The sequence below is a fragment of the Calypte anna genome, chromosome 1 (assembly GCF_003957555.1).
Source record: "Calypte anna isolate BGI_N300 chromosome 1, bCalAnn1_v1.p, whole genome shotgun sequence".
Taxonomy (NCBI): Eukaryota; Metazoa; Chordata; class Aves; order Apodiformes; family Trochilidae; genus Calypte; species Calypte anna.
Window position 1 is genome coordinate 88,383,012 of NC_044244.1, and position 6,831 is coordinate 88,389,842.

A 6,831-nucleotide genomic window follows, 5' to 3' on the forward strand; every position below is an offset into this window, starting at 1 on the left:
CGGAAATACTGCCCGCCCGCCGGGCCCGCGTCCGCCGCCGTGTCCCGCCTTCACCCGCCACCGCCAGGCCTGCTGCACATCCCCTACCCCTCCACCCCCTCATGCCGGGCTCCTCTGAACTGTGTCTGGCTGCCTCCCCTGGCATGCCCCATAGGTGCTGCGGGGCAAACCCATATGTATGCGGGAGACACAGAGCGTGCTGTAAAGCCTCCATCCCTTAAGGAGGGGGTCCTAGAGGAAGACGTGGGAACGGTGGGGATGCAGATCTGGGCTGGCAGGGGATGCTGGGAGCAGGTCTGTCCAGCTGGCTGCTTGGCTGAGCCAGGCTTCAGCTGGGACCTGAGGATAAGGAGAAAGGAGACGTCTGGAGGAGCCCCACAGGTACCGGGTTGGGGGCCGCAATGGGTCACACAGATTGAACGTAACTCAACTCTTACACTGCTATTCACGGTGCTGCCGAGGGGCTAAGTTTAGCCCTGGCCGAGGTTACAACCTTTTCTTAAAGGCCAGGGGACGATGCCTCCCGTGGTACAGCAGTGAGGCTGGAGAGGTTCGAGCCCTCCGAAGGTGTAAGGGGGGTTCTCGGGGCCAGCTTCTGCACAATCACGAGGCCCCCTATGTTTGCTTGGCAAACACGGCAGCGCCGGGCGCTCTGTGCCGGGGGGCAGAGTGCGGCTGAGATGAGCCAACGCAGCCCGCCTGCCCCCAAGGTCGATCCCTCACCCGCCGTCTGTCCGCCCGTCCTCCTCCCCCTCCACCCCCCCCTTCCGCCTCCTCCACGGCCCCGGCAGCGGCGCGCTGCAGCCGCGCGTGCTGCCCGGCCCACCCGGAATGGCGGCGGGCACCCAACATGGCCCCGCGCGTGGGGCCGGGGGCCGGCGGGCTCTGCTGCCATCTCCCGGCCTGGCCCCCCCGCTGCCAGACCGACCTCCGCCCCCACACGGCCCCCCGGCCTGGGGGAGGCCACGGCTTCTCGCTGCTGCCGAGCTCGGAAGCGGCGATTAGTTCAGCTCTGTTTAATTAGCAAATGAGTCCTCAAGCACGGAGAGGATTGAGGGGGCTGCCGGCGGAGCAGGGGTCCGGCGGAGGAAGCGCAGACGTTGAGTCGGGAAGCTTCTCCTCGTCCCGCCGCGCTGCTTCCTCGCCGCTGCTCTCCTTCGCAACAGAAGCTTCCCGGTTTCGTCCACTGTGGCGTCGTGTTGATTTCCGAGTCCTCTCCTCCGGCTGTGGAGAAGCGGGGCTGGTGAGCCGTGCAGCGGCGTGCCGCCTGCCAGCTCTCCTACGCCAGCCGGCCCCGGTAGCACGGGCTGGGCCCGTGTTCCAGCCTTCACCCCGGCCGCCGGCTGGTGGTGCCCCCTCAGCCTGCCCTGCTGCCCCCGCCCCCTCGCTCCTGATCCTCCCCACCATTCATTCTCTCATGTGTCCCCTTACTTCTCCCTGGCCTACTTGGTCGAGCCTTCTCTTGCTGGCCGTCTTACCTCGGAGCCCCTCCAAGGTTAACACCCCAAACCACTGAAGGTCCCGATCCGGTCCAGTTTCAGCCCAAAGCAGCCCCTGGGCATGGCCTTCCAGGCCCAATCTCCGGGCAGTGCCCACTTGCGACTGGCAAGGGTTCTGCGCCATAGAGAGGAACGGGCTGCTCTGGCCCCCGACGGGAGGAAAGGGAGGGTGGAGAGCAGCTGAGGGCCAAAGCCAGACCCCTCCTTCGTGTCCTCTTCGGCCTGCGTGGACTCAGGCTCCAGGGGCAGCAACTGGGAAAGGAGCACCTGGGTAGGTGGGATAAACAGAGGTGAGAGGAGAGAGAGTGGCATTGGCTGTACTCCTGGTGATTAAGCTTTGTATCCCATTTGCACCCCTCTGCCTCACACCTTCACTAGGACTTGGGCAGGACATAAAATGGTGCCTGCACGCAGGAACTGTGCCTGTGGTGTTCACCCAGACACAGGGAAGGGCTCGAGCAATAGCTTCTGCAGTCTGAATGACTTTGCTGCCCAAGTGAGCAGGGAGGCAGCTGCTCTGAGCCTCTACCTGCACGCAGATTGCCCCGATCTTGTCAAACGGTGTGTGTCCCCATACTTGGAAGGCTCCAGTCCTCCCTCTTTTTGCTGATGCTGAGAACCTTCTCGTCCTCAGGCTGCTTTGTGGCATTTCCTTTTGTTTTCCAGAGGGCTGGTAGGTAGGGGGGACAGAGCTGCCTCAAATAGCTGCTGCTAAAGATTAGGGGGAGGCAGAACTGACTGCTGTGGGAGCAGATGTGAGGAAAGGGGGTTCTCCAACTTCTGGGAATACTCTAGGTTGTCTATGCAGGCATCTGCTGATCACACACCCCTGGCACTGCCAGCAGCCTCCAGCTACAGACGGTGAGCGTCAGGAAGTGTGGTGGGCACAGCAGGTGCATGGCATGGCTGCCCAGGGAAGCAGACTGCAGTAGCCATTCCACATCTGTCCCTCACGTGGGTACTGAGCTAAAAATGCCTTTGTGCAGCTCTTTTCGCCAGTGAGTTAACTGAAGCATACATGGACATCTTCAGCAAGGAGTGAAAGTGGTGAGTCATAGCAGGATCAGTCTTGTGATTTTAGTTCATGTCCTAACTACTTTCCTGTAGCTTTCCCAGAATTACGTGAAGGCAAAGTGCTGTGGCTCACGTTAGGATTTGGGCAAGAAGGAGCTGGGTAAATTTGAAGGCCAAAATATTATTGCTGTAAATGCCAAGGGTAAAAAATTTACTCGAGTGAAGAAGCCCTTAGCTGGCATCCTGACAGGGGCTCTTGGCCTTAAAGATGGGCTACTTGAGGGTATTACTGAGCTTAGGAGTGAAGATCCTGACCTAACAGGATGAGCCTTCCTTCTGAACATCAGAACCAGGACACTGAACATGATGAGAGCATGGATGAGCACTTCCTTCTGAACATCAGAACCAGACACTGAAATGATGAGAGGCATGACTGCAATTTCTGGTGGCAGCTGACACAGGGCAGAGTTGGCACTTTACCTTTAAAAGCTTCTGCAGGCAGTTGGGGAGCCCCACAAGCAGTCTGCACCAGACCAGAGAGCACTAAAAAGCTTTTGTCTGTCTGCCCTGGCGGCCCTGAGGAGCTGGGTATGAAAATGCCGTCACCTGTACAGCTGAGGCTGTTGTACTGAAGGGGGAGGGAGCAGTGAGAATAGCCAGCTGCCTCTCTTATCTGGAATCTGGGATCCCCACTCATCCCAGGTTCGAGCATGACCTCCCCAGATTGCCCCTCCACTCCTGAAGCCTCCCTCAGCTATTTCCAGTCCCCCCTACCTGTAGCCTCTGTCCTTGGTAAGGACACAGTCTGAACGCTGACGGAGAGCAGAACTAAAGAAGGAAAAGCGAGCAAGCCACGACTGTAGCCCCAGCATCATCTTCTTTCCCAGGGCTTGTGGGAGGCAAGGCAGACCTGCAGCATCCGTGTCAGATGCAGCCTTCTAACCCCTCTTTGCCTTTATAGCTTTGGTTTTGGCAGTCGCCTGGCCCCCAGCTCTCAGCTGAACAACCCCCCCGGAGCTCCTTAACCTTTCAGCCCTTTTGTCCAGGGTGATATATTTCAGGGTGAGCTCAGCAAGACCCCTTCCTCTAAAGAAAAGGGACACAAAGGTGTTTACTGAGTGTCTGTGAAGACAAATGGGACTTGAGCTGCTGCTGGCCAGGACCTAGAGGTATCTGTCAGGGTCAGGAATGGGTTGACACTGAGGCACGGCCCAAAGAAGGCTATTGAAGGCTGCATTGTACAGTGATATCGAACATGCTCCGTGTAGGCAGGGTGCTGTTAATGCTGTTTCTTTTATCATTGTGAGCATGAACTAATGAAGTCTCACTGCTGGCTGCACAGAGCTGACACAAATTCAGCTGTGTGACAATATGGGCTCTCTCATTTTTAATATTTATATCTTGGTGAGCTGGTTGGCTTGAAATGAAGAGCTCTTGTGGCAGAAGGTGTCTGAGTACCAGCACTAACTCTATGGGATTTGTGGCGGTGACAGGAGCATGGGTCTAGTGCTAGCAGGCATATAACTTGGTTGTCTTGAGTAACTCAACATACACTGTCTGGAGGGATGGGCTGAGTTTCCAGAGGAACCAGCACAGAAAAGAGCTTATCCAGGCTCAGCTTGCACTTTCTCAAGCTCAGGCACACAATGGAAGCAGGATGTTGAGGAGCAGTTCATCCCTCCTAAATCTTCTGGCCATTTAGTTCCCCCCCACCTTTGTTTGCCTCTCCCATTTTACTGTAGTTTCTCACCAGCTGAACAAGGCAATGAAGTCACTGTTTGGAGATCAGGGTGCAGAAGTCAGCTGGAGTGTGAAGACAGAAACTATTCAGGAAAGTTTGTCTGGGAGGGAAAGGAGTGACTGTACCCCCATACAGGATCAGTAGTGGGTGTGTTGGGTGAGTTTAATAACATCTAGAAATTCCCGCTCTGCAGTACAGTTGCACAAAACAATAAGGTCAAAACTTGACAGGCAGTGTTATGCTAGCTGCTTTTGTCTATATATATATATATATTTTTATTTTTTTTTTAAGGAGAGAAGAACATTAGAATAATAAAGTCTTTTGCAACTATAACGGAAGTTACAGTTCAAGTATTTGCCCCATCTTTCCTTCCCTCCCTCCCTCCCTCCCTCCCTCCCTCCCTCCCTCCCTCCCTTCCTTCCTTCCTTCCTTCCTTCCTTCCTTCCTTCCTTCCTTCCTTCCTTCCTTCCTTCCTTCCTTCCTTCCTTCCTTCCTTCCTTCCTTCCTTCCTTCCTTCCTTCCTTCCTTCCTTCCTTCCTTCCTTCCTTCCTTCCTTCCAAGCATTTTTCACTTGCAGATATATGGGTCCCTTTTTGCTCTGCCCAAGGAACCAGAAAGCTTTGCAAACAGTTTTGCACCTAGTCCATGAAAAGTGAGTGTGGGGCTTTAGTATGCAGCACTGATTCTGGAAGCAGAGACTTTGCACAGGCACTGGCATCCAAGTATGTTAGCTCCACCTGTGACCTGAGATTGTGGTTGAAGCTGGTTCCAGAGCAATGCTCTGGTGATCCTGTCTGACATTCCCTGTCATGCAGCAGATAGAAGGGCTCCCTGGGCTGCTGGCCTCCCCCAAGACATTTTGTGGGGAACAAGATTATTTTTGTACCAGCCTCTTAAACCAGAAAGCACAGGTGGCTGCTGGAGAGGGCATTCAGATGGGGTGCCTGTGCACAAAGGGAGTGCAGGATGTTTGCACACAGGCAGCCCCTCTGCGTGCTGGATGCAGCAGGGTGTGGAGCTTTGGGGTGTGAAAACTTTGGAGGCTGGGAAAGAGAGGAAGGAGGATGGGAAGAGAACACGTGTTCATCCCACATGTAAGATGTCTCAGAGGATATTCTGCATTTTGTAGTCACATTGGGCCATCCAGAAGCCACTGAGTCAGTCTGCTATTCATGCTCCCAGCAAGACAGCTGCAGGCAGATGCATCTCACGTGGAAAACACAGGTTCTAGGAGTCAACTCTTTCCTGATTGAAAGGTGGCTACAAGAGCAACACTTGTTTTTGGTACAAAATGCTGTGGTTGACATGGCATCCCTTCAATGTGGTGGCCACCATACTTGAAGAAGAATGCCAGAAATGTGTTCTGAATTCCAGCCTGTTTTCACGAAGGCTGAGCCTTGCAGGGATATACAGGCTCTAACTTCTCAGGTGACTAGGAGTAGGGGAAAAAATCATCGCTGTCCCTTACCACGCAGTAAACTGAGAACTGTAAAAAATTTGCAAATGTTCTTGCAAATCCAGCAAAGCCTGTATAAATTGCAGGTGCTCAGTGACTCAGGTGATGTGCAGTTGCAGCTGCTCTGTGTCCCAGATCCTTGCTGGGACTGCAACAGAACTGAATAGTTGCTCTGACATGTCCTGGCAATGACTGCAAAGTGAAAAGGCTTTGGCAGAAATGTCCCCAGTTGCCCCAGTTTTCTAACTCAAATAGGTTATTGTCCTTTCCTCTCTAGCACTAACAAGTTTCCTCTATAAAAACCCTTCGCTCTCTGATGCTGGGGCACTGATTTTAGAGCTTGCAGGACCACCAGAAAAATGGTCTCCTTATCAGTCTTTGGCAGCTGCTTATAAAGCAAAGGGCAACTGGAGAGTGAGAGGACTTGGGTGAAGTAGGAATTGGGTGAAGTACCCTGAAGAAACATCCCCTGGTGTACAGTGATGGAAAAAAAGCTGATGGTTGCTGCAGGCTCTAGAAGCAATGGTGATACTCATGTTGGTACCATGTATAGGAGTCTGGAGCCTACTGTGGTCAGGAGTCCCTCAGAACAGAAAGTCCAATGATCTTGGCACTGAGTAATCACACTGCTTCAAGTGAGGGAGTGGGATTACTCCTTCATTAGCAATTTTTATTTATCACAGCAGCCACCATAATGGCTATTTGTGAGGAACAAGACAGCAACTAGCTGCTTAAAGCATCAGCCACTCTGTAGCTGTTCAAACCCTCTGGGTTTTTGCTTTATCTTTCTGCAGGACTTCCTTTGTGACACAGGATTGCCAATTCCTCCAAGTACAGGAGAAGCAAGTAAGGAGAGGGAGATGCTTCATCTGAAAAGCCTGCAGAAAAGGACAAATAGGAGCTCCCATTCACTGACCTTCCACTCTCACTTGACCAGGCAGCGCTGTACCCAGAAAAGAGCAAAAGATGGACTCCAAAGCAAAGAAGGAACCATCCCGTCTGTTAGTCCAGACTGCCAAACTCTCCATCTCAGAAAGGCAGCTGGGCAGCATTCCAGAAAGAAAAAGTTTAACCACTTGTAGTGGAAAATCATGGCCTGAAGGTACGGCAGTGCTCAGAGT